The sequence below is a fragment of the Pan paniscus genome, chromosome 15 (genome assembly GCF_029289425.2).
Source record: "Pan paniscus chromosome 15, NHGRI_mPanPan1-v2.0_pri, whole genome shotgun sequence".
NCBI lineage: Eukaryota > Metazoa > Chordata > Mammalia > Primates > Hominidae > Pan > Pan paniscus.
This window is the reverse complement of record NC_073264.2, coordinates 99,372,752-99,398,431: the sequence shown is the minus strand read 5'-3', so window position 1 is coordinate 99,398,431 and position 25,680 is coordinate 99,372,752.

Genomic DNA, 25,680 nt, shown 5'->3' with positions numbered 1-25,680 from the left:
GTCACTACGCTTTCACCAAATCTTCTTGGTTTCACTGAGCTACCTGGGATATGGAGCCTTCCTAGTTCAGTTCTTCTACAGACTAAACTCCATGTCTCTTTTCTCTGGCAGGGTAGGGTGGAAGGAGCAGTTCATGCTGTGGCAGGGTGGAAGTAGCCTCCTGGCCAGTCATCCTGTATTCAGTCCGACCTTGAATCTGGCCTTCAGAGGCAAGTGGTTGTCCCATCCTCAGCCTCCCCAGGACTCCCCAGTGCACATCTCCCTGGCCCTCGAGGCCCCTACCCCAGGCAGACACTTTGGTGTTGTCCTTACTGTCAGTCAAGTGATTTGCTGACTTCCCACCTATTCTCTAAGGTCCTAGTACTTGACAACCTTTGTCTGTTGTTCCTGCCTCTCAGATTTCCTTATCTTTGTGGATTTGTACCTTCCCTACTTTGCGGTGCTATGGGAAGAAGATTAGATGAGGGATGCCCATCATGTGCCTTACACAATGTGTGGTCAATGGCAGCTTACCCTTGTCTCTGAGCTCCTTCCAGGGAAGGAGCCATAAACATGTGGTCATCATTCTCTCCCACATGGCAGGTGCACAATGAACATTTGTTGAGTTGAATGTATTCCTGCACTGCTTCCAGAGATGGGCCCATCCCATCCTGGTTTGTGATAATAGAGCCTCATTGCTAGGTAATTCAAACCTGGAAATAGCTCCTTCAGTATTCTGAAGTCTGGACTCTGTGAGACATTCCCTATGCCACGATGAGCATGCCCTCTTGCTGCGGCACTTTTCCAGGAGCTGGCTTCTCCACCACCTTCCTTCCACTCTTCCATAGGTTACAGGCAGGCACTCACGGTCCACATGGACCTTTGCTCTGCTTTGCAGCCTTCCTGCCTTGAACGTCTGAGCTTGGGGCCCATGCTTATTTTCATGTTTTCATTACAGGCTGCCACTGGATTCTCAAAAGGCAAATTGGCCCCAACTCTCTTAAAAAACAAACGGCCTCTCCTAGTGCTTCAAAATAATTATCTCCAAAAGGGAAGGAGGCAGCGCATCCACTGTCAGTCCTAAATGACATCATGGCTGATGTGCAGTGTTTAGAAGATTAATAACATCTGCTTTTCAAATCACGGTTGGTCGCAGACCCCGGAGCTCACATCAAACATATGGGGTGTTTTGTATGCATGATGTGCAGGAGAACACTCCACAGCCAAGGCCACAGACTAGAGAAAATGTTGTCACAATAACACTGGCTTCCTTTTATTGAGGGCCTTCGATGAGATGGGCACATACTGACCCCTTACACAGACGACACCTCTATTACCAAAGTCAGCCTGCAGCATTGGTACTGTTATTCTGACTTAGTTTAAAGGAAAGCTAAAGATCTCAAAGATTGAAAAATGTAGCTAACTTCCGACAGAAAGTCAGTGATGAAGTCAACAATCAAATTCAAGTAGACATGACTGGGACTCTTTCAACTCTCCCAACCTGTTTCCAATTTTGACCAGCAGGGCACATCCAGAGAAACACAGAGTTTAGGGAACACCCGTGATGAGACGAGACTGTCCGCTTATTCGATCATCTTCTTCTACTCAGTTAAACACATTCCAGAGAGCGGAGTTTGAACGGAGAAACCCTTTCATCCCTGGAGCAGCATCCACATTTGTTTCTTGATGTTGAATAAAGTGACTTGCATCACTGCAAATCAAGAATGTACATGATAACCCAGCAACCCCAGCTTCTGATTTATACAGACTGATACTGGAAGACGAAAATGGAAGTGAACCACTGTCTGCATTTTAAACACGTTTGCCTGAGGTTTTATGTTGTTTTCTTTTTCTTCTTTTAGGGTTAGAGAAATTGGCAGGCTGCCCCCAGCCTTTCAAGTGGGTTTCAATGAGTGAAGAGAAGTAAAGGAAAGGTCGAAAATAAGGAGCATGTGCACAATTTCTAAATGTTTCCAGGACGAAAACAGTTGTTCGGACAACCAGAAAGGAAATTAATAAAAAGACAGGAAGGGGTATTCTTACTTTTCTTCTGCATCTGAGAGAAGAAACCAGAGGCTGCACTGGGGACAAGGGATGTCTTGTCCAGTCCCTAAGAACGGGAGTGCCCAGGACTCCATCAGCCTGAGTCTTCAGGAAAAATCTTCCCTTGTCATAGCTCCAATCCCACATTTCAGACCATCTCTCAATCTCTTTAAGAAACTTGGAGTAGGAGGATGGCGGATGAAAAAAATCCTTTTTTTTTTTTTTGAGACGGAGTTTCGCTTGTTACCCAGGCTGGAGTGCAGTGGTGTAATCTCAGCTCACTGCAACCTCCGCCTCCCGGGTTCAAGCAATTTTCCTGCCTCAGCCTCCTGAGTAGCTGGGATTACAGGCACCCGCCACCACACCCAGCTATTTTTTTGTATTTTTAGTAGAGACAGGGTTTCACCATGTTGGCTAGGCTGCTCTCAAACTCCTGACCTCAGGTGATCCACCCACCTCGGCCTCCCAAAGTGTTGGGATTACAGGCATGAGCCACTGCGCCCGGCCAAAAAATAATTTTAGAGCTTTTTTACCCATAGTATCAAAGCTACTGATATCAGTTAAGGATATGTATCTTCATTGCCAAGCTTGAATCAGCTTTGGGGGGTGGGTGGGAGGAGCAAGGAATTAAGGGATGCTCTTAATTCTGCCAAGGTTGTCTACAGGAGGCCATGGATGGCAGTGGACAAATGGCCAGAGCATGGACTGTGAAACTCAAAAGAAGGGCCAGTGCCTCACTTGCATCCATTTCACAAATTCACATGGTGCCTCTTCTTTGTGTCGATCAGAGAGGGATATAGAACAAGATGTGTATGATTCCCGTTCTGTGGAGTTTATGCTGATGAGGGAAGTTGATGAAGAAAAAAGCAAAGACACAAATTAATTAAAAAATTGCAAGAAGAGTTGGGTGTTTTGAAGGGGGCAAGCAAGGGAAGTGTAGTGAATCCCAGCAAGTGATCTGTAGCGTTGTCAGGAAGGGCTCTGTGAGGAAGCAGCATTTAATCTGAGACCTAAAGGAAAAGAGAAAACCAGCCATGCAAAAGAGAGCAGAACACTGCAGAAGGAGAGAAGAGATTGACCAAGCTTGAGTGGGGAGAGGTGGGAGACTGAGCACCAGCCAGCAGGTCCGCCTGCCCTGGGGAGTCCTGGCTAGGTCCTGGGGGCCTCTAGAACACAAGGAAGTCAGATATAATTCTCAATGGCCTGGGCAATCATGATAGAGTCTTAAGTAGTGGAAGATCACGCACCAGGGGCCAGCAGGTCCAACTCTGCCACCTGCTTTTGTAAAAAAAAGATTGCCACATAGCCACACCAATTTGTTTACATATTTTCTGTGCTGTTGGGTACTACAAAGGAAGAATTAGTAGTTGTGACAGAGACCTTAAGGCCCCAAAGCCAAAAATATTTACCATCTGGCCTTTAACAGAAAAAAATTGCCCATACTTGTCCTGTACCACGTGATCTGTGGCGAACTCAACCTCTTTGAGCATCAGTTTCTCCTTTATAAAATGATGCTGGTACACTGGAAACAGGTAAATTTTATGGTATGTAAATTATATCTCAATAGAACTGTTTATAGAAATGAAGATGTCAATGGGACAGGCATGGAACTGCTTGAAAAAGGGTTAAAAGGAATATCAAATAAAAATCACAGAGCAGATTGGCACACAGAGCTCAACAGCACTTTCTACTGCTGATACTATGGCTAACAGTTTGGTAAAGCAGGTCTTATTATCCTTCCCTTATCCATACACTATAGCTCAGAGAAGAGAAGTCACTACCCTGAGGATGCACAGCACTAAACCATAGGTCCGGGATTCTAGCCCAGATCTCTGGGACCCCAGTATTCCTTCTGTGGATGCACTGTCTTGCCTTTGAGGTAGTTGTGACTCCCGAAATTGAGTTAGGCTGAACGGTGGAAGTAAATTGTAGGGAAGGCAGGCAGTGCTGGTGAGCTGGAGGGCACTCATTAAATGTCTTTTTTCCCTGTTTGGTTTCAGGCTGTGTGAATTCTCACTGCCCCACGTTTCACTTTGAGCTGGGTGTTCATGTGAGCTCTCTACTTCACATGAACTCCGGCCTGAGTTTTGCTTGTTCGAGGCTGAAACTGTCAGAAACTGCTGAGCTGGGCCCAGTTGCTAGGCCCCATCAAAGGCGCTGGCCGGGGCTTCCAGACCTGGGTCTAAGGCCAGCCCACCCACGGCTTACTCTGAGCCAGGACACAGTCAGTTCATCTTGTTTCGAGTTTCGGCTCACCTCCTTTCAAGTTTCGCTCTGAAGCAGTTCACACACCACCCTCTCTCCCTCTTTCTGTGGGCTGGTCTGGGCTGTGAAATGCACCCTGGGAGATCAGCAGCCCTAGCCGGGAGCCATGGTCTGGAAGGCTGAGGGTGGTCCCATCTGGATCTGTAAGCCAGGGGCCTTGGCTCCGTGTGGAGCTCTGCTCCAACCGGTGAACCCGGTCAGCTTTGCCAAGCACAGCCACCTCTCCAAGTCTCAGTTTACTCCTCTGTCAACTAAGAGATTGAACTATGACGTTTAAGTTCTTTTGAGCTCAAATAATCTAGGCATCCTGGTCTAAGGATGTATCTTTAGGATGAGTAGATTTTAGAGTCCCAGGTTTTATTCTTCCCACTTTTTTAAGAGCTGAAACTGTCTTTAGAAATATTCTAGTTTTTCATCTTCATTTTACAATGGAGGGAACAAAACCCAGAAAGGCTAAAAGATTGTTCTAAGGTCCCAAGGAAGTCAGTGGCAAAATGGAGACTAGAACCCATGTCCACAGACTCTCAGTGCAGTGTCCCAGGGACACCTACAGAGATGCACTCTGAAGCCCCTGAGTTTTTGTAAGATTTGAGCCTTTCTTGTAAACAAAAACATGAGAAAGAGGCTTCCTTAATACTTATTACACCTTAGATAAATCAGCAGCAATTTTCTTTGCTGTAGCCTGGCACTTTTCCCAAACATCTGGTCAGGGCCGGGCAGGCCTGGCCCTCCCACCCCTCGGAGGAGCAGTTGGGGCTGCCAAAGCTGGAGCCTCGGGGTTCCCCCGGGACGGATGCTACCTAATGTGCTGTCTGCGATGCTCGCTTCACTTCCACAACACCTGCTTTCTGAAGCTGAGCTGCCACTCAATCCCAGGCCAGTGGAGCATGGGAAATCGGCAACAGTGGGGGGAAGCTGGGGAGAAGATGACACAGAAAGGAGGCACCCCAGCCCCTGTGAGGAGCAGCCTGGTGACAGGGGCTTCTAGAGGAGAGTGGTGGGGTTTAATTAACATGCACCATTATTTGGGGGCCATGAAGGATGGTGGCTCTGTGGTTAAGACAAGCTGGGGTGCTCAGAAAGCCCTCCAGCCCTGGGCTCAGCTGGCCTGGTATGTGTCTTGACACCTTGTGTGGCTTTTAATTTCCGTGACCTCTTCTGGCCTAGGACTCTCTCAGCAGCAATGGAAGCCATGTTCTGAAGCACACAGATCAAAATCCAGGATGCAGATTCTGATCCAAACTTCTTACTGACATTAGGCAAGTCACTGTCTTCCATACAAGAGACACACGTGCCAAGTCCCTGCTCTAGGCCTTGACTGGGCCTAAAGGTTGAGAAACAGAATTAAAGGAAACTGGGTTCCCTTCTTCTAGCCCACTATTATCCAATTAGAGAGGAAGAATGAAGGCAGATATTAAAATATATATTTTGATATTTATAAAGGAATGAGGATGGAAGAGCAAGAAAAAGAGAGAGAAGGGAAAAGAAGGAGGGAGAAGGGAAGGAAGGGAGAGCAGGAGAGGGAGAAACTTGGGCACATGGGGAACAGAGAAAGAACATCTAACACAGCATGGGAGACATAAATGACGATCCAAGAAGGCCCAGTGGTGGAGTGGATATCTGAGCTGAGTGTCACATGAGGGTAGGCATCAGCCAGTGAGAACAGGAGGGATCAACTGCACCATGTTTAATGCGTGAACTTGAGAAATGGAAAACTGCACATAAAACACTCACCATGGTGCTCAGTGAATGCCTGCTGCAAATATCAACCTAATTATCAGGCCAGAGGGGCCCTTGGACATGGTGGCCACTTGATTTAATTTTTCCTATGCTTTAAACTTTATTAACTGTTACATATTGGGAATCGACCTTATGGAAAACACAACACCTAGAGTTAAGGGATTGAAAAGACCATAAGTAAAGACCAACTGTGGCAGTCACTGGTAGTCATCTACCCTAACTACACTTTGCCACCTCTTTGCAGACAGATTCAAATTTTGTTTGAGACTGCAATGCACCCGTCTGAGGGCATGAATCTTGCTTGGTAAGAGGCCAGTTGGGTCATTTAATTTTGCCTTGCCAGAGGCACACTTTCCCAGCCTCCTTTGCAGCATGTGGCCATGTGACACAGCCTGGCCAATGGGGTTTCTAGGAAAACATTTACTTCCCGGCCAAGTAATAGTGGCATAAATAGAGCTCCCCAAGAAACTCAACGTTCCTTCTGGTTCCCAAGTACTAATCAACCACTGTGCAGTTTAAAAACAAATATCAGCCGTAATAACCACCAAAATCTAGACCTCAAAGCAAAAGACATGCTCAGAGGCATAGTGTTACCACTTTTAGCTGCAAGACTCTTGGCAAATCACTTAAGCCTGCATTTCATTTTTGGCAGAATTAGAACAAAAATACTCCAACTGCAAAGGTTGATTTTGAGGAATGGCTGGACCATTGCATGTGAAAACACAGGTGTAAATACAAAAGTGCTCTCCAGAAGTGTCATTCTTAATAATATTTTGGTGCTATTCTCTTGACTATTCAATATAATAATTATTATAATTGCTGCTTATATAATTTTTCTCAGTTAATTGTATTTCCTTATATTTAAGACTGCTAAATTATGAAATATTATCCAACCCCAATGTTTCCCAATAATTTTTCAAAAACATTTTAAGTCATTTTCATAACATTTATGAAGTAAAAGAAGCCTGTGCATGGTAGTTCCTTTTTTATAGGTTTTTATCAATTGTATTATATTTTGTAGTATGCTATTTATGCGATGTTATAGTTTTTTATCTAGTGATGTATTTAGTAGACATAAAATTAATGAGTAAAACTAAATATATTTTTAAAGGATAAAATTGTTCTTACTAAATTTTAGAAAAACGTGTAGCCTTCTGACTCAAGGACTTTGTATGTTAACCACATAAGCATGGTGACTAGTGGGGCTTTAGGTGAAGTTTGAGCAAAGGTGCTGCCACAAATTTGCAAATTTTCTCAATAAAGTTCGATGTGATCATCTCTAAAGTTTCTTCCCATTTATTTCAATATTTTATTCCTTCTTCTTTTTCAATAAAATCGAGGACCTAATACATGCTCAATTCTTGATGGGGTCCAATTGAGCACATACTAGCTCCTCAGTTAAATTAGAATCATTTCCATTTACGACATAATACGTATTTTTGAAGTATCTACTTCATAAACACTGGAGAAATGCATAGAAACTCTAGATAGAACTTCTAGATGAGAAGGCAGATCTTGAAGTAATTTTAACTATGAACTCTACCAAAAAGAGGTACAGCATATAATAGAGCATGCTCTGAAACTCCCAACTCTGGCACTTTTAACTATCTTTGATGATTGTGGCACAGGAAATGAGGCCTCAAATCACATCAGAGCCCTAAGAAACCACCCAGTGCTCTTGGAGGTCCTGGGCTCCTCCCTTCCTTCTCCAGGAAGTGAGAAATCCCTTTCTTGTCTTCCTATCAAAACATCATCTCTCTTGTGACTTTTTTTTTTTTTTTTTGAGACAGAGTGTCACTCTGTCACCCAGGCTGGAGTGCAGTGGCGCTATCTTGGCTCACCACAACCTTTGCCTCTCAGGTTCAAGCGATTCTCCTGCCTCAGCCTTCTGAGTAGCTGGGACTACAGGCACGGGCCACCACACCCAGTTAATTTTTGTATTTTTGGTAGAGACAGGGTCTCACCATGTTGGCCAGCTGGTCGTGAACTCCCGATCTTAAGTGATTCACCCGCCTCGGCCTCCCAAAGTCTAATCTGCCATTTCTTATTTCCCTGTTTTCACATCCAACCTTCCAGATAGACCCAAGGTTGGTAAAACCAGGAGCCTGTCTATCCCACCTGCTGCCAGGTTTGCAGAGTCAGGAGGGGACGAGCTTGATTCTGGCTGCTGACCGCCGTCTTACTCTTCCCTCTGCACTCTGCGTTCCTCCTGAGCCAGCGAGCCTTCCCCTACCCTCGCTTTGTTGTCAAGTGTTCTTTCTACCCTGACATTTCCCACAGCTTTTCCAGAGTCGTTTGGATCTGACTGAGATCCCAATCTCCCACATTTTAGCCAAAGTTCAAATAGTGACTCATCTGTCTATTTTAGACCAAGTTGATGTGTAACCTAATATTTCCAGAGAATACATCACTTTGTGTGTGATAACTTCGCAGAGAAAGCCACAATATCCCACAGGCATGATTGGGAATTATCACCTAAGTTGGGAAAGTTGGAGTGCCCACACTTGATAGCTATACTGTCCTTGCAGGGGTCCTCTCAGAGCCTTTACTCATCACCAGGAAAAAGAGCAGAGCAGAGAGTTGCAGAAGCACAGAGGCTGTGGGCCTCATTGTCCCTTGCTTGACTCCTAGCAAAGGAAAGACTGAGTGGCAATCTGTTCCCCATATGACACAGGGACCTCCGCAGATATTTAATGACACTGTAGATGAGTATGAAGGCCATGGCAGCATTATTAAAAATGTACGGGACAGGGATGGGAAGGATGGGGCTGGGGGATGTGGATGGTTTTCAAAACCTGGAACAAATGAAAGCAATTTGGGAAGAGTCGCAAGCAATTTAAACTAAGGTACCATATCTCCCTTGAAAATGGCCAGGAACTTGGAAGCTAGTGAGAAATAAAAGAATCCAATCATGACACTTTTCCTTTGCTTATATTTTTTCAGTTGTTTGGGGAGTGGGAGAAAGATGATTGACTTCATCCATGTCTCTTCCCAAACATGGTTTTGGTATTAAGGATTAAATGATAGTTCTCCAAAAGACCTGACAAGTTAAGGGAAGACAAAACGTTTATTTTGCCAGGTACTGAGAGAATCTGTATATCAATATGTATAACATTTAAAAAAAATCTCTTTGTTATCAACGCTTACTTTCCACTTTGCATTATGTGCACTTTTGTAAGGCACTGCAAATCATTTATGGAAAGACACAAAGCAGAATTTTAAAAGATGATTATTAATTAAATGTTAGATCTGAAGTGATGCTTATAAGAACACTTTAAGATACTGTTGCTCCATTTTCTAGATGACAGAAGCAAAGCTCAGAGAGAAGTGAATTAGCTACAGCTCAGGGTGGGGTTGAATTTTGATCTGGAATTGGCTTATGCTAAAGTCCATTCCATCTGCCATGCTCCATGGTTTCTGGAGGAAGTCCCCTTCTCCCAAGATCGTGGCAACTCGGAATTTCACTGTTACGTGGTACTTCCAGAGAAGAGTACGCCGTCAGCAAAAAATACTACAACTCTGAAGTAGATTAAATGCTCACTATTCAATATTGGGAGATTCTCCTCAATATTCAAATAAAGAAATATTTTTCCCATTTATTTTATTCATTCCACAAATAATTACTGAGTGCCTAATATCTGAAAATTAGTAAATCTTAAAGTCAATAAAAATTACCTATTTGAAGTTTTAGCAGAAGCTTAATTAGTTTTAAATATCTGAGATGTTTGGTTTTATACATTGCCCAAGAAAATCAGTCATGTAGATTTTCTTCATTCTCATCATCCTGGTCTTGGCATCACCTTATGCCTGGTTATTATTCTATATACTTGTTTAACCTTAAAAATCAATATATAACCACTAACAAATAATAGAAAATATTTCTTTTTTTGCAGTGTAGTGCAATGTTATCAAAAGAAGAGAGGTTAGACATGCTATAAGATTCTACTTCAAGGCATGGTTCAACCACCGACCAGACTACTGTCTTTAATTATAGCATTGTATCTTCTTTGAGGCTCTAGATTGCCTTAACAGGTAATAACAATAATAATAGTAATAATGATAATAATACTGATCTCACATAATTGTTTAGGGGACTAACTTAGATCCTGGTGTTAAAATCTTTAACACAATACCATGCTCTCTAAATTAGGCAAAAACAAATCCCAGATTTGTTGCTTTGATTAAATGAACTGGTGAGTATAAAAAAAATGCAATGCATAATAAAAATTGCTGTATATATTTACTTTTTATGGTAGCTATTTCTATCTGTCTAGGTAGGAAGCTAGTTATCTATCTACCATCTCGTTCCAGAAATAATTCAATGTGGTCTATTTAATATTATTATCGTGTTTTATGATTCATTTTCTAGTCAACCCTATTCAGACATATTATTTTCTAGAAATAATAATTATAGTCATTTCAATATAAAATACAGTATACGTGTATTGTTGGTTTCCTTCTAAGAGGCTGTCATCTACTTGTAGGTTTAATTGCTGCCACTGATAGGGATTTACAAGACTGCAAAACTGTAAGGTGAAATCTCTATGCATTCACAGTCTCATACTTCAAAGGATTTAGAGTAGCAAGAAAGTCTACATTTAAACAACAAATCATCAGGAGTTAATATACTACTTTTGCACCAAAACTTCCATCATGTCCCTGGATATAAAATTTCCATGTTCAGGGTAGACTTTTCATATTAAATTCCGCTCAGAGTGAATCTATGGAGCAAGGATTCCATGCCAAAAGCTACAGAGTTTCAAAGAAAACATGGGTTAGTGGTACTGTAAAGGAATCATACATATAATCTCATCTTATTTCATCATTAAATCATTCTTATAGCATAAAGCCTCTTATAGCATTCTTAGAAGGAAGCTATGCAGATTCTGCTTGGCTGCTTAGAGTGACTGGAAGCTCATTACTTAATGAGGATGAGTCCGTTGTGGGGCAACTCTCACTATTAGAAAATGGTCGATTGCCAGCTGGAGAGAGTGTGACTTTGTAGTCAAAAGATCTGTGCATTCGCTGTTCTCAGTCACTTAAATGGCCATGGAACCTTGGACAAATAATTTCTCCAACCTCTGTCAAAGCTTTGTCAACTGTGAAATGAGGACAGGAATGTACTCCTCCAAAAATGGTAGGGAAAAGACGATAATGAACATGAGGTTCCAGCACAGCTTAGCTGGTACCCAATAGAGCATCACTTGTTCCCTCCTGACTTGACTTTCCTTTGAGTTAAAATCTCACTTATTACCAACATGTAGATAGGGAACTTTCTCATAAAATAATAATTATAATAATATTTTTTTAAAAACTGGAGTTTTGCCTACTTCTTGTGGCAAAGACTGGATGGAATCAAGCTTCTGCTGCCCCATTTAGACAGAACCTGTGCTCTATATATTCCCCTAGTCTCCACCAAGCCAGTTTGCTCTTTCTAATGTGAACTGAATGCTATCGGCATTGAGGTTTGTGACCTTTATTTTAATGTGTAAAGCAGATCAGATGTCCTAGATCACTTCTTCTCCAAACTTCAACTTAGACTGACTTCCACCAACAGCCCACCACCCCGGGGGCCTGCCTTTACAAAAGCGTGGTGGCCGGTCACAGTCAGTGCCCTGGAAATGATCAGAACTACTGCTGGGTACATGCCCTGAGAGATGCTCAGAGCCCATCCTCTCCTCCAGGAGCAGCCCATCTGACCCCTGTGTGAATCGGGCCAAGACACTTACTAGGCTCGCATACCCTTTGCTTTAGAAGCCGGCTGACTAAGTGTTATCAATTCATACTGAAATTTACACTCGCCTCCTCGCTCTGTTCCCATCAAACACTGTGGAACATTTTGTCCTCTGTTCTCAAGCAAAAGAATGGTCCCTGCGTACCTCCTAGATGGTGATGCTGGGTATCACATGTGGGCCAAAGGAAGCCTGGGAGGGTCTGGTTTTCTCAATGTGGAGATGTGTCCCCTGTTTAGTGCTTTATGAGAGAGTCCATGAGGTCAGGCACAGCTGGAGTCTCTGGGCAAGTACAAGTCCAGAGTTGAGGTCCCTTCCCAACTCCCCTGCCACAGTGAACCTGGGGAATATCTTCAAGGAGAAGGGCACATTGTTTTGTTGGTGGTTTACCCTCAATCATTGTCACATTCAGTCTCTAGGAGTGAATTGCTGAAGAAGAGTGACCAAACTTAAGGCAGAAGGAAGATAAGCCTGTGACCGTTGGTGGGAGCTCTGGCTTTATCGGCATGGCTGACATTCTCAGACTCTAATGGGATTCCCGGATATCGTATGGAATGCCTTACCTTGGATCATGGTTCCAATTCACCATCATTCCTTCATTTATTCAAATTTGATTGAGCACCTGCTATGCCTCAACCTCTTTTTAGGTATTCAGAGTATATTAATGAACACAATAGATAAAGGTCTCTGCCCTAGTGAACTGAGACATAAAAAACAGTAACAGAACAAACTGGTGCATTATATAGCAGAGTTCAGACATGCTAAAGACAAACAAAAATAGGAAAAATAGTGCTGACTAAGGGAGTGTATCGTGTATATGGACTGATTAGCCAAAAAAAAAAAAAAAAAAAAAAATTAGAGAAGCAGTTAAGAGGCAATGGCTCAGGGCATGGGCTCTGACAATGGGATTCCTGGTTTTTCAGCCTTGGCGCTAGCACTTTCTAGTCAGGCGACCATGGAAAAATGACTTAACTTCTCTCAGTTTCTGCATCTATAAAAGGAAAATAACAATATGTCTTCTTCACAGAGGCGCAGTGAGGGTTCATTGAGAAAGGTGCCCGGCACACACAAAGTGTTCAGTGAATGTGTTAGGTCTTTATTATTCACATCCTCGTGTTGTAATTGAGAAGACAGAGACCCAGAGAAGAGGAGCAGCTTCCCCAGAGGGCAGGCAAGGCAGGACCTGAGCTCAAAGGCAAGCAAGGCAGAACTTGGGATAATCATATTTAATCATAAACAACAATGGCTGTATCTGCAAATCCTCTGTGTCTTTTCAATAGTGTTTGGAAGAATCCCCTCTGCCTATTCCCTTTGCTCCCAGGCACTGACCACACATCTTGGTGGCATGTCTAGGGGTCATCTCTTAGGAACCTCAATGAATGTCGCTTGACCAGTCAACCAGTCGATCAGGTCAGCTGCAGCCCTCACACATGGCACAGTCAGTGTTTCCTCCCACGCCCTGGCTTTGCTGTGAAGCAAGGACAGCCGCCTGCTGATTAGCATCCACATGCCCTTATGCATAATTGAAAACATGTTAAGTCACCCAACTGAGTTCTCTTCCCCAGACCACATGGTTCCAGAGCCCTGAGTTCCCAGAGGCCACCTTTTTTAAAGCTTTTATCTTGTCTATCACTCCTAGACTCTTCTCCTTTCTTACCCCTCTTCGAAGGACATGCACTAGGTAAAAGGCAAGAGGCTGCTACAGGAGAGAAGGGGAGAAAGAGGGAAACAGGAAGGGAATCACTCCTTTCAGGCTACTCCCTGCAACTCTAGATGAGACTACAGGGAGAGAGTGAATCCAAGGACAGACAGGGCAGTGCAGTTTGAACCAGAGATTTTCTCTTCAACCCTCTGATTTGGATTGTCACTTGCTTTCACATCCCTCTGGCATTAGCATTGCCTGGGGGTCAGGATCTCTGTAAATGTTAGAAAAGATGGTAGGTGCTTTGCTCATCCCAATACTTCCTCCATCCATCCACCTCACTGAGTATCTTCTATGCTCTGGGTTCTGTGGCCCTGAGAAAACACAAAAAACTAGAACAAGGCAGCATAGAGACAACCACAGGGAGCCCAGAACCACAGCAAGGGCAGTAAGCTTTGACCATGGGGAGAGATGGTCAGACAGGGATGTGTAGAGGAGGAAAAGTGTGAGGTTGCAACGAATGGACGAGAAAGAGCCAAACGGAAAATGAGTATAGATGGAGCCATGTGTGCAAAGATACAAAGGTGAGCAGAACTGAGGCACGCACGTGAGCTTGGAACAGAGTGAAGAGAGACAATGGCAGGGGCCCAGAGGCAGGGCCTGGATAATGAAGGGCTTTGGAAGAAACAGAGAGCAGTTTGGGTTCTATTCAGAGTGAACAGGGAGACTTTGAAGGGGTTTCAGGGGGAAAGGGAGAGGATGGGTTTTGTATTTTGCTGAGATTACTCTGGCTATAATATGGATAATGGAGCAGAGGGTAACAAGAAAAGGGGAAGGAAAACCTCACAGAATCCCTTCACAAACCTCAAGGGAGGGTATGATGGTGACCTGAGTGAAAGCAACCCCCGTTTGGATGGAGAGGGAAGGTTTGATAACAGGGACATTTATGGTGGTCGTCATAGAAATTGACTACTTATATCAGTCAGATAAGTCTATGTTAGAATAACAAACAATCCCCAAATCACAGTGGTTCACAGAGAGGCAGGGTTATTTGTAACATATATTGTTGTTCATCAAGGAATCACAGGAATTCTGTGGCTCTGTGATGTGTCCTCTTCATCTGGATAGGCTGGTCTCCCAAAAGGGGAAAATGAAAGAGAGCAGAACTACACAGGGATTCTAGCAACTTCTGTCCACAAGCTGCACCCACCACCTCGACTCATATATGACTGGCCAAAGCAAGTCACAAGGTCAAGGCTGACATTACTGTGGCGGGAAGTAGTGTGTTTCTGCAAGGGACAGAAAATGTGTTCAGAGTAGTACTGTCTATCCTCATCTGCCAGCTTGGTCTCAAGTATTCACCTTCCTCCTTTGCTCATGTACAAGATGCTCACTCCTTCCTAAAGAAAAACAAAAGTCCTATCCAATCCATCTTGGACTCAAAATCCAGAATGTCATCTTTGTCTCTATATAAAGTCTGGAGACTGCCCTCTCCCATCTGAAGTCCCATAAAATAAAAATGTGAGTTAGTTGTGATCTCACCACCACCCCCAAATACAAAGGTGCTATGGGGACAGGGGAAGAACAAAAGCAAGAGGACTCCTATTTAAGAAGGGAAGAGTAAGCAGCACACAGTGCCCGCCAGTCTTTAGCAATTCTGAAACCCAGACAGACATGATGAGGATTCCCCACTTTGGAGTGGGGGGATGTCCTGGATAAGGCCCAAGCTCTCCTCCCTGGGAGCATTTCCCAGTTCATCATCCTCCATGGCTCTTAGAGGGCAAATCATGTGTTCAGAGGTAGGATCAGGGAGGTGGAATTAAGAGTTAAATTTTGGTAGCATGTTAATACAGGAGGCTCTTTGCTAGTTTAGATCATATATGTGAGCGGAGTGTGTGTTTGTATGGGAGTGATTGTGTGTGTGTGTGTGTGTGTGTGTGTGTGTGTGTGTATGTATGTGATGCCTTTCCTTCCTACATTACATTTGATTTACTTTTTCATAATTCTAACCTTTGTTTAGATATTGACAGGCTCTTGATCTCCCTTCAGCATTGCACATGAGCATCAAGAGCTCCTTTCTCCCCACAAGGAAGAATTTGCTCACCAGTCTTTCAGAACAGCACTTTAAAGACCACCTCGGTCTAAAATCCTCCAATAGCACTGGGAGAAAGTAACGTTGGAAAGTAGCATTGGAAAAAAGAATCTATTGGTCAAAGTTATAACACTTAGGAGAAGGACTAGAACATGGTCCAGTACTTAGGCTCCCGCCCCACACTGCAATTCAAACAAGTACTTTTTTTTTTCTTGATATCTAATAGACCCAGTCACATGCTTGATACCACACTTAATATTCAAAATTACACAAATGGTTTCAACATCAGCTACTCCGTCCCAATTAAAATTAAACTATTTGTACTGCATGCATATTTATACAATCGTCCCCTCTGACTAGATGTAGTCATGTGCGTAGACATCGAAGCTAAATCATGCATTGTCTGAACAAAACACATGCCGGTAAAGGACGGGCTGGTGTTGGGAGCTGGGGATGGTGTCTCCATTAGGCAGGCAGTTAATTTAAAGTTTAAAAAATGGATTTTCAACAGCTGATACATGGCAGATTTAATAACCTGACACTTTTTTCTCTCTTCTAGCTAGTCCGTTCAACTTTGACTGGACCTGTTGCAGGATGATATGATTACCATTGTGTGCACCCTCTGGCATTATTTAAAAAGGCAAATCCCTAATCCCTGCTTAATTTTATGAACTGTCAAAATGATTCTAAATATCTGCTCTGTTTGCATTTTCACCTCGGGACAGAAGTCCAGAGGTACAGATTGGGTGTACAACAGTGGACTTGAGGCAATTTTCATCTCTTAATGCCTGCAGCGTGAAAGGCTGAATTTGTAATAATCACCAGATTATCTCTAAAGATCGCTCTGTTGTACCTGCAAAATGGTTCTGCAGAAAAATGCAAAAGATACAGGGAAAAGTAATGATGAGAGGCAGGAGATGATTGCTCTTCCTAATCCCTGATGGAAAGAAAAAAAACCCCTCACACAACACCCTCCCTGCCCAAGACAAACGTTGGTAATTTCTGTTAAATGCTGTTTGGAACTTGCAGTGGCAGAAACCCGCTCTCGAGTCAAAGATGGGCTCCATTCCCTGTTCTCCTGCAAGCAGCTCCTGATGCTGAGGCATAAGAGCTGAGGGTCATTTGCAAAACAGGTCCAGAAGAAGAGGCAGGCTCTCAACCCAACTGAAGAGAGAATGAGAAATCAGACAATGCATGGTAGAGCCCTAGTGCATCCCCTGAGATGTGTTTTTTTCTCTTTTCTCTCTCTGCTGGGGACAGGCAGCAGGGGGATGTGGGAGGCAGGTCAGGGCTGGACCCCAGTGTGGCTCAAGATGGCTGTGTGACTTTCATCAAATGTCACCTTGTCCCTGTCCTGGCTTCTGTTTATGCTCCCGACAAACGAGAGTGGAAGGTGGGTGCTGGCTGCAAATCCCACCAACACCAACACACACAGCAGAGAGGATGTGCGCACTTCTCTCTGCTGGGATCTGGATTCTAAGCTGCACATCCAGGCTTCCTTTAATCCTTGGTATTCTGAGAGGCAGGTGTCAGAAAGGTGAGGGTGTAGAACTATGCTTACCTCTGCATTACAGGTCTCTAAGCAAGGAAAAGGAGGTAAGTTTAGGTCTAACTACAGGCAAGAAAAGAGGCAACTTTATGTCTAACTATAGGCAACAACATGTTACATATCTGGGAAGATCTCATCTTCTCCCCTTCACACACACACACAAAATCTATGGTTTTCAAGATGCCTAAATCACACAGGCAAAAGAACATTGAACGATGATCCCTCACCCCAAAGTTTTAAGAATGGAAGTTTTAGGTAATTCAATATTCTGCAAAATTGAGGGAGAAATTCTGCCTTCCCTTTTAACTCACTGGCAAAAGGGGCCAGAATATAAACTTTCTTCTACCTTTTATCTTGAGGACATCAGGAATGGGGCTGGAAAGTAAATTATTCTTTTTTTAGGATTGATAGACAAGGAAAAGTCCGAGTTGAATATGCTCAGACTTGTTTACGCACTTGTAAAAAATTATGGTAAATTCTAGACCAAGCCTGTCCTCTTGTAGTGTGTTCCTCAAAGAAAAGCCAATATCCAATCCTACTTCTCACAATACCTTGGAGTGGCTGTGGAGCAGAAGGAGGATTCCTGCAGTCAGAAACCAGAGGTCTTCTGAAGGAAGTGCTCTGCTGTGAGTCCTAATGCATCAGGATATCTTACAGGTTGTTGATTGCATTTTGTTTGCTGATTTTAAATCTGTGAAATCTTTGGTTATTCATCAGGTACTCCTAAATAGCGGCTTTGATAGTGAAATCTTCCCAGGTGTAAACTGAAATTGACCCCAAATAATCAGAAGTTGGGAGTTTTCTGAGAAAACCGGTGGAATACATTCTCCTTTGCTCTATTTTTTAAATGCCCTGTGGTTTATTAATTAATAAGCTAATCCTCTTCTTCTGATACACTTTCATAGAAAGAAAATATTTAGATCACTTCAACGTCAAAACGAAAGCATAACTACCACTTTAAATGCTAGATAATACCTCATGGTGATCCCTTACGGTTGCTTCAACATATTATAGTTATAAAGTGCTTTTAATACACTGTACATCACAACCGTGTGACTTAATATTGTTTTATTGACTAATAAAATAACTTAAATACATTAATAATATTTAATATTTAATCACATTAATAACATTTAACATTCCACACACATTAAAATAATAAATGAGGAGGGTACGGCCATAAACCAGATACTGTGTAGGTGCTTCACATAATCTTACTCCATTCTTCACAGCAATACTAAAAGGGTGATTTTAGTCACCATGCAAAATAAAATGAAGCCCAGAGAGATAAAGCAGTTGCTTGGCTCAGGTCACACACCTTGTCAGTGACAGACAGAGCACAACCCCAGGTCCTCAGATGCCAATTGAAATAGTTTTTATGGTGCATAATATTAACCAGGTTTCAAACATATCATGTGTCGTTTGCAAATTACATGACCCTCTCTTACAAGTGCTATCATTTGTAGAAACTTTCAATTGGTTGATCTGATGTCCGAGCACTTACTGGGTACAATGAGGATTTCCAACTTATAATGAAACCCAAGAAGGAAAAATTAAAAACAAAACAATCAGACAATCTGGAAAGTGAATTGAACATAAGCTCTCATTAGAGGAAGCAAAATCCTTTCTTTTTGGAGAAGGCATTTTGTACACCATCACATGGGAGAGGCAAGTGCAAATTTTGTACTGCAGGGGACCTGCGTGAACATATGGGCCCATTAATCATGAAATATTGATTGGGGATTGAAAGTATGAAACAGGTTCCATGACACATGGGTTTGTTTTGTTGGTCCGAAGTGTTAAGTAACACAGGAGCCATGTTAACATTCATCTCCTACTCTTCTTTTGTTAGCAGGTTAGTGCTCACCCAATTCACATATCCTCAGGTTTATGAATTATTAATCAAAAGAGCTAAAAAGTCAATCCAATCTGGTTAGATACAGTAGTACTTGTGGCTTCCAAACTTTTAAATAATGAATGGTTTCATCACTTCCCCAGTGGATGTCAAGCAAGGAGAATGTCTGGAATCAAAATCCCACTGGGTAACGAAAGAAACATAGTGAAGAAAAGTAGTAATTTTTAATAATAGCAACTCCAACCTATTGTATCATCACTGCCACTCTCCAGAGAGATCATTTCAGAATGGGAAGGAGAGGTGGCTTGAAAAAAGGGCTTTATGGGATCAAATATTCCCAGAAAAAGTGTTATAACATAAGGGAGTAGGTAGAGAATAAGAATACATCCACACCAATAAGTTGTAATGTTAAAAATGCATGCCTTTTAGTGTTCCTAATTCTTCAAAGGAAAAACACATCTTTAATTATTTCTTATGTTGGAGGAATTCTCTAATAAACTTCTCCTCATGTTCGGGAACTTGGAGAAGAAACATAGAATAAAAGGCAGAAATAAATGGTGTATTTAGATTGACCAAATTATTGTCAACAATAGGACTTAATGCAGAAAGGGAGGTGTTTAGTAGGTAATAATAGAAAGAAAAGACCAACTCAGAAATAATGGGTTCTGTGAGCATGGGAATGTGATAGAGAAATGGGGATGGTAATTAAGACCTAAGAGAAGAAGAAATAGTATTACAAAGTGTTGATGCATGACAAAGGATGAATTGGTGAAGTCATGCTGGAAATAAATAAAAAACGAACGGTTTCAGAACTCTACTGGATTTCAGATAATTCTGTTGGGTCACTTTTGCCCTTAGGTGGGAGCACAAATGAAGATTAAAACCAGGGTTGGCTGAGACTTGGATCATTTGCTGAATGTTTGGTGTTCAATTTATTCTGCCCATTCTAATACGTGCTAAACATTCTCATTCACTTAGAATATTTCATTTCACTCTGACATTTCCATTCACATTGAAACTTCCAAATCCCTCCAAAAGTTCCAAGTCACCAGTGTTAGAAATCATTGGCTATATTTAGGCTTCTATTATATGTATTCGACTAAGTGATTGGGTTGTCCTGGGGGAAGATATCTGTACAAGGAACATAGAAAACAGGAAGCAGAGTGTGCCTTTATTGTTAACTAGGCTTTTGCCCCAAATCTCACTAAGGAGCTCATTGGTGAAATGTGCTCAAACACGTGTAGGTTAATGACAAGTCCAAAGGCCTGTTATTTTTTTTTTCTTCCTCCAAAAACTATGGTTACCATATAAAACACAAGTCATCCAGTTACATTTGAATTTCAAATGAGCAAGATATTTTTGAGTACAAATGTGACCTAAATATTGTGTAGGCATACTGAGAAAAAAATATTTGTTGGTCTTCTGAAATTCTAATTTAACTGGGCATCCTATATTTTTATTTGCAATCTTACTCTAAACCCAAACTCAGATCTGAAGGTATCACCATATTCCAAAATTAATCCACACAGAAAAAATCTCAGTGACAGTGCCTCATATATAAATGAATTTGAGGTTTAAAATATGCTCCCATTGCACCCTCTTCCTCCTTTTCTGTTATCCTCCCTTTTTTTCTTTCTTTCATTTTTTTTTTTTTTTTTTTTCTGAGCAGGTGTATCTGGAATTGCGCTACACATGAAGATTTACAAATGAATTAGACCCATCCCTTTTCTTGGAATAGCTCCTAGTCCTTTGGGAAAGAAAGGCATGCATGTATCCATTGTACAAAACAAAATGCTTTAATAGAATTTCTATCCATCCATCCATCCATCCATCCATCCATCCATCCATCCATCCTCCATCTGAACTCTGATTCATGGAAGAACAACTTACTGATTCTGCTCAAGGAGAAACCTTGGCACACTGTGACAATGTATCTTGAAAACAGACCTCCTATTTTTTTGGATGGTAAAACTGAGTCTTAGAGAAGTTACTCAACTGCAGAGTAGCCGGGTAAGTGGCAGATTCAGGTTATAAATCCCAATCCTTAGCCTTGATATGCAGGACAAAGCTCAACCTGCTCAGCCCCACTTTCCTTCTGCCGTTTTTTTGTCCCCTCTTTCTCACAGAACCTCTACTCCCTCATGTGCCAAGGCTCACACATCTCTCCTGGGTGACATCTGTGGTGGGCGCCGTGACTCCTGTCACCTGTGCGGGGGGGCCCGGGCTGCCTCCTCCCCTCCCCCGCCTTCCTCGCCCTGGGCCTGACCGCAGGGGCTGAGTGTCTGGCCTCTGCACACCACTTTCTCAGCAGGGCACTTCCTCCCTGCACGCTGCTCCTGCAAGTTGTTTATCTCTCACAAGGATAGTAACAAAGATCGTATCGGTGAAACTCTGTCTGGGCACAGATGTCTGGCTCCCTGGCGGCTCTTCATCGCCCTGCTGTGCCTCACCTTCCAGAAGTCTCCTTCCTCCTCCGCCTGGAGCCCCCTTCTTCCACACTGTGGATGATTAGTTGAAACACAGCAGGGCAGAGCAGGCGGCTGCACTGCTCCACTGAGAGTCTTGGAGCTGCCAGGAGCCAAGGCCCTTCCAGGCCTTCCAGCAACTGTTTAAACACTGGTTGCCCCTGGGCCAGGCATTAGAAGGGGACAGACAGAGAAGTCACAGGGACCGCAGAGGGTAGTGAGGATAGCAGCTTGTTGAAGGATGGAAAGGAAAAGAGAGATGGGGCGGACCACGTGACTAATTTAAAATGCCCCAAGTTGGTGGTCTGGGTGCAGAGTCTTCAGATGTGCACTGTCCAGCAAGGCCTTCAGCAGTGATGGAAACATTCCCTTTCTGGGCTGTCCAAGATGGCAGCCACCTGCCCCAGGAGGCTATTGTGAACCTGAGATATAGTGGGTATGACTGAGGAATGGGATTTTTAACTTTATTTATTTGAATTACTTTGAATGTAAATAACCACATGTGGCTAGTAGCTAGCAAATTAGAGAGAACAGTTTCACAATGTGCTGCCAGACGCCCATGTTGAAGGTGCAACCCTTCAGGCTGACGGACTAGCTCCTTTCTGACCTCTGCTAATATGAAGAGAAGTCCTTGGCTTCTTTGCTCTTGATTTATTAGTTCAGTTTCTCTATATTTAAAGTAAGATTAATAATTCTTGCCTCACCTTCTTAACAATGTGTTTGGAAAATCCAATAAAATAATGAAATAATTGATCATTTTAGCTCACAGCTTTAACATAAGCATCACCACCTTGGCAGGACACTGCTGTGTGATCTTCCTGTACATTTCTCCCTGGCAATGCCCACAATGATTGTTTAAGATATTTGCACATGTGCAAAGCTCAAAACAAATGCAAGAAACATTCCAATACTTATGTATTGTTTTCTATTACTGAACGTGGAGAGTTGGCCTGGTGATGTGGGTGGAGTGCCCTGGGTGTCTGACCAACCTGAGTCTCAATCCCATATTTTCAGAAGACTACCAGCAGACAGGTCACTTAACCTCTTGGATATCCCACCCCCCATTGGTGAAAGCAAATCCTGATACTCATGGCATGGAAGCTGTCAGGAGAAATGAGAGGAGGTCCTGTCTTTGAGGCATCAAACGCAGTACCCAGGGTACCCACTAAAGGTCAGTGCCTGACCTTCCCATTGGAAAACAAGAGGATTGTGATGAAACATTTAGGACAAATGGTAGCCTTTGAATGCCTTGATGAAGGGCTACTGGGAACATTGCGAAGGCAAGTTCTGTAAATCTGAATGCAGCTCTTATTGGGTGCAAAAAGGACTTCTACTGTTTTCAAACCCCTGTCAAATGCCATGACATTTCTAGACTTAAGTCACTCATCTCCACTGGGTTTATTTACAAGTAGCAAAGCAAAGTTTCCAGCTTCTAAGGAAATAGGCTTCCAAAATCATATTAAAAAGACCTCAAAAGGTTTCCTAGACATCAAACAGCCCTTAAAATAATATTTCGATGATTTGATTGTAAATAAATCAGGAACATGTGGATTAAATTTCAATCAAAATCTGCATGACTTTTAAAATCATGGGATCGGACAGAGGACTTGGCACAATGCACTTTGGGGCTTTATTGAACTCAGAGCATTTGAGAAATGCTTTGTGACATGGGACAGGGCTCAGATGGGTGCACCAGCCCCTGCTTCTTCATATACACCAAAGGAAATTGTAGCTGGGAAGGGAGTTTCCAGCTTTCAGGAGATCTGATTTGAAATGGCCTTGATGTCCTCTTACCCAGGGGCAGCCCCAAAGCACATGAGCCTCACACATTTTCTGAAAGCTGAAAGGGGAGCACCAAAGTCCACCCTGATGGCAAAGCAAGCAAGAGAAGTGAAACTCTGGGGATAATTTTGTTTCTTCAAGTCCACCAAGAGGACAAGGCTGTCTGTCTAGTCACTGGGTGGTGACACTGAATTCACCTTCCAGCTGCTGCTGAAAGCAGACCTGCAGGGCTAAGGGACCCATGGACATGGGTCCAGGATGACCAATAAGTCTCTTCACACACATGTGCAGATACACAGGGACACACTCGTTCACACACACAGAGATGCATAAGTGCATACACACAGGCAAACGTGAGCAAAGGAGGAAGTAGATTTGGGAGACTGTCTACATGCTGCTGGACCCAATCCACTCTCTTCTTCCTTTTGATCACGGACCCTTTCCTCCCATTCTCTAAATGAATTCAAGCCAGCAAGTTACAGTGGAAATGAGGGATCTTTCCTCTTCTCTCCTCCCCTCCCCCTCTCTCCCTTACCTCCCCTCTTCTCTCTCTTCCTTTCTTTCCCTTCCCTCCCTCCTTCCCTCTCTCTCTTTCCCTTTCTTCCCTCTGCCCCTCCCTCTCTCCTTTCTTTGCTTTATGCACTCCATTGCTTCTTATGAACCTTTCTCCTACGCAAACCCAGGCTTTATAATGTATCCTGTTCAAATCAATCCCAAATGTCCTTTCCTACTCAAGGGAAGTCCAGGTTCCTGCTAGTTCTCACCCCTACTGCTTGACACTGGCTGCCCCCTCTGGCAGACAGTTGATAGCTGCTGCAAGCCGCGTGGCACGCCGTGCACAATGGGAGACCCCAGGTTCAAGCAGGAGTGCAGCTGAGTCTGAGGCTCCCAGCAGTGAAGCTGACGATTGGACTTTCTCGGTGGTGTGAGACTTGTATGCACACGGCTGGCCTGAGGATGCCAAGCCTCAGAGCCTGAGCGTGGTTTGAGAGGAGGGACAGGGTTGAACTAGATCAGCTACATACAGGCTCCTAGGCACCTGAATGACCCCATCCACAGGTTGCTCGGTTGCTCCCAAGTGCACAGAATCTGAAGACCTGAGACCTGGGCTGCTGCATTTACAGTTGAGTGACTGTCAGACAAGGTAGCCCTCAAGGACCTCAGGTTCTTCATTTCCTGCAAGAGAATTTTAGAGAACTTGGACCACAATGTTCCTTGGATGGACAAAGAAACCTGTGTCTAAAACAAGGCAGTGTATAGTTGTCAGTCATTACCATCATGGGTGGTGTGGGCAGGGTGTCCATGTGACAGGGGCCTTCTTCAGCTGCCTGCAGTGGTGATCCTCACTGCAGGCACCACCCCTAGCCTCAGCAGGCCAACCAGGGGTGCTGGGGTTGGTCTTGCCCTCAGGGTGCCTGAAAGTGCCAGGAGGACAGCACTGGAGTGGTGGCTGGGAATTGTGTGCTGGGAAACTTGGCAATTGCAAGACAGTGGCCCAATGAGAACAGCCCAGAGCCCTGACCCTAGTACATAGCAGAAGAAATAGCCCCAAGGTGAGAGTGACAATGGTGGAATGACGGTTGTGGCTACATCACGGCCACCACCGTGCCGAGTGCTCTCCCACCTCCTTTTATCCTCCAGAGAATCCTGGGTCCTAGGCAACATCATTTGCATTTCACAGAAGAAGAAACTCAGTTTCTGTGGCATTACTGACACACAGAAGGACACATGGGAGGAAGTGATAGAGCTTGGACACTAAGAATTGGGGTCCATACAACCGTCAAGGAAGTTTGCTTATTGTAAGCGTGGGATGACATAAAATATATCCAAACAATTTGCCAACACTGAAGATCTATTCAAAGAGTCTTTTAGTAAGTCAAATACCATAAAAATCTAACATTAGCACTAAGATATCAATATTAATTCTAAGCAATATTAATGCTACTAATATAATCAGTAGTGATACTAATTATTACTGCTGATGACAGTGGCAACAGAGGGCCAGAGGTGGTTCAGTCTGTTTCAGCCCACGTTTCCTAATGGAGATCTGCTAAGCTTTGGGCACTGCGTGTGTTGACATATCACTGATTTATCTTGAGTGCTATATTCACAGGGATTGGGATGCTGAATCTTGAAACATGATACTATTCGGTAGGTCCATATCTCACTTGTCCGGTAAGACCAGGTATCCCCAAGTTACTTTGCTGGTCCTGGGAACCCCTCCAAGGATGATTCATTGAGGACTGCTCCCGTCCATGCATGCTACAAAAAACCATCCTGAGGACAGAGTGGTCTCTTCACTTTCGATATGAGCAGCAGTTTTCACTTGGCTGAGAGGTCCTGTCTTCTGTCACTCCTGTCCCTGCAGATATTTCAAAGTACCTAGTGGGCAGGAAATGGCCAATGTCTAGCTCTGCTGTTGTAGTTAAGCAGCATTGAACAAGCTTGGAAAGTGCTCTGCTCCTTGGTTTTTTCATCTGCCCCATGGGCAGCTCTATTTCCACCATGGAAATTGAAGACGTACTGTATGAATGAT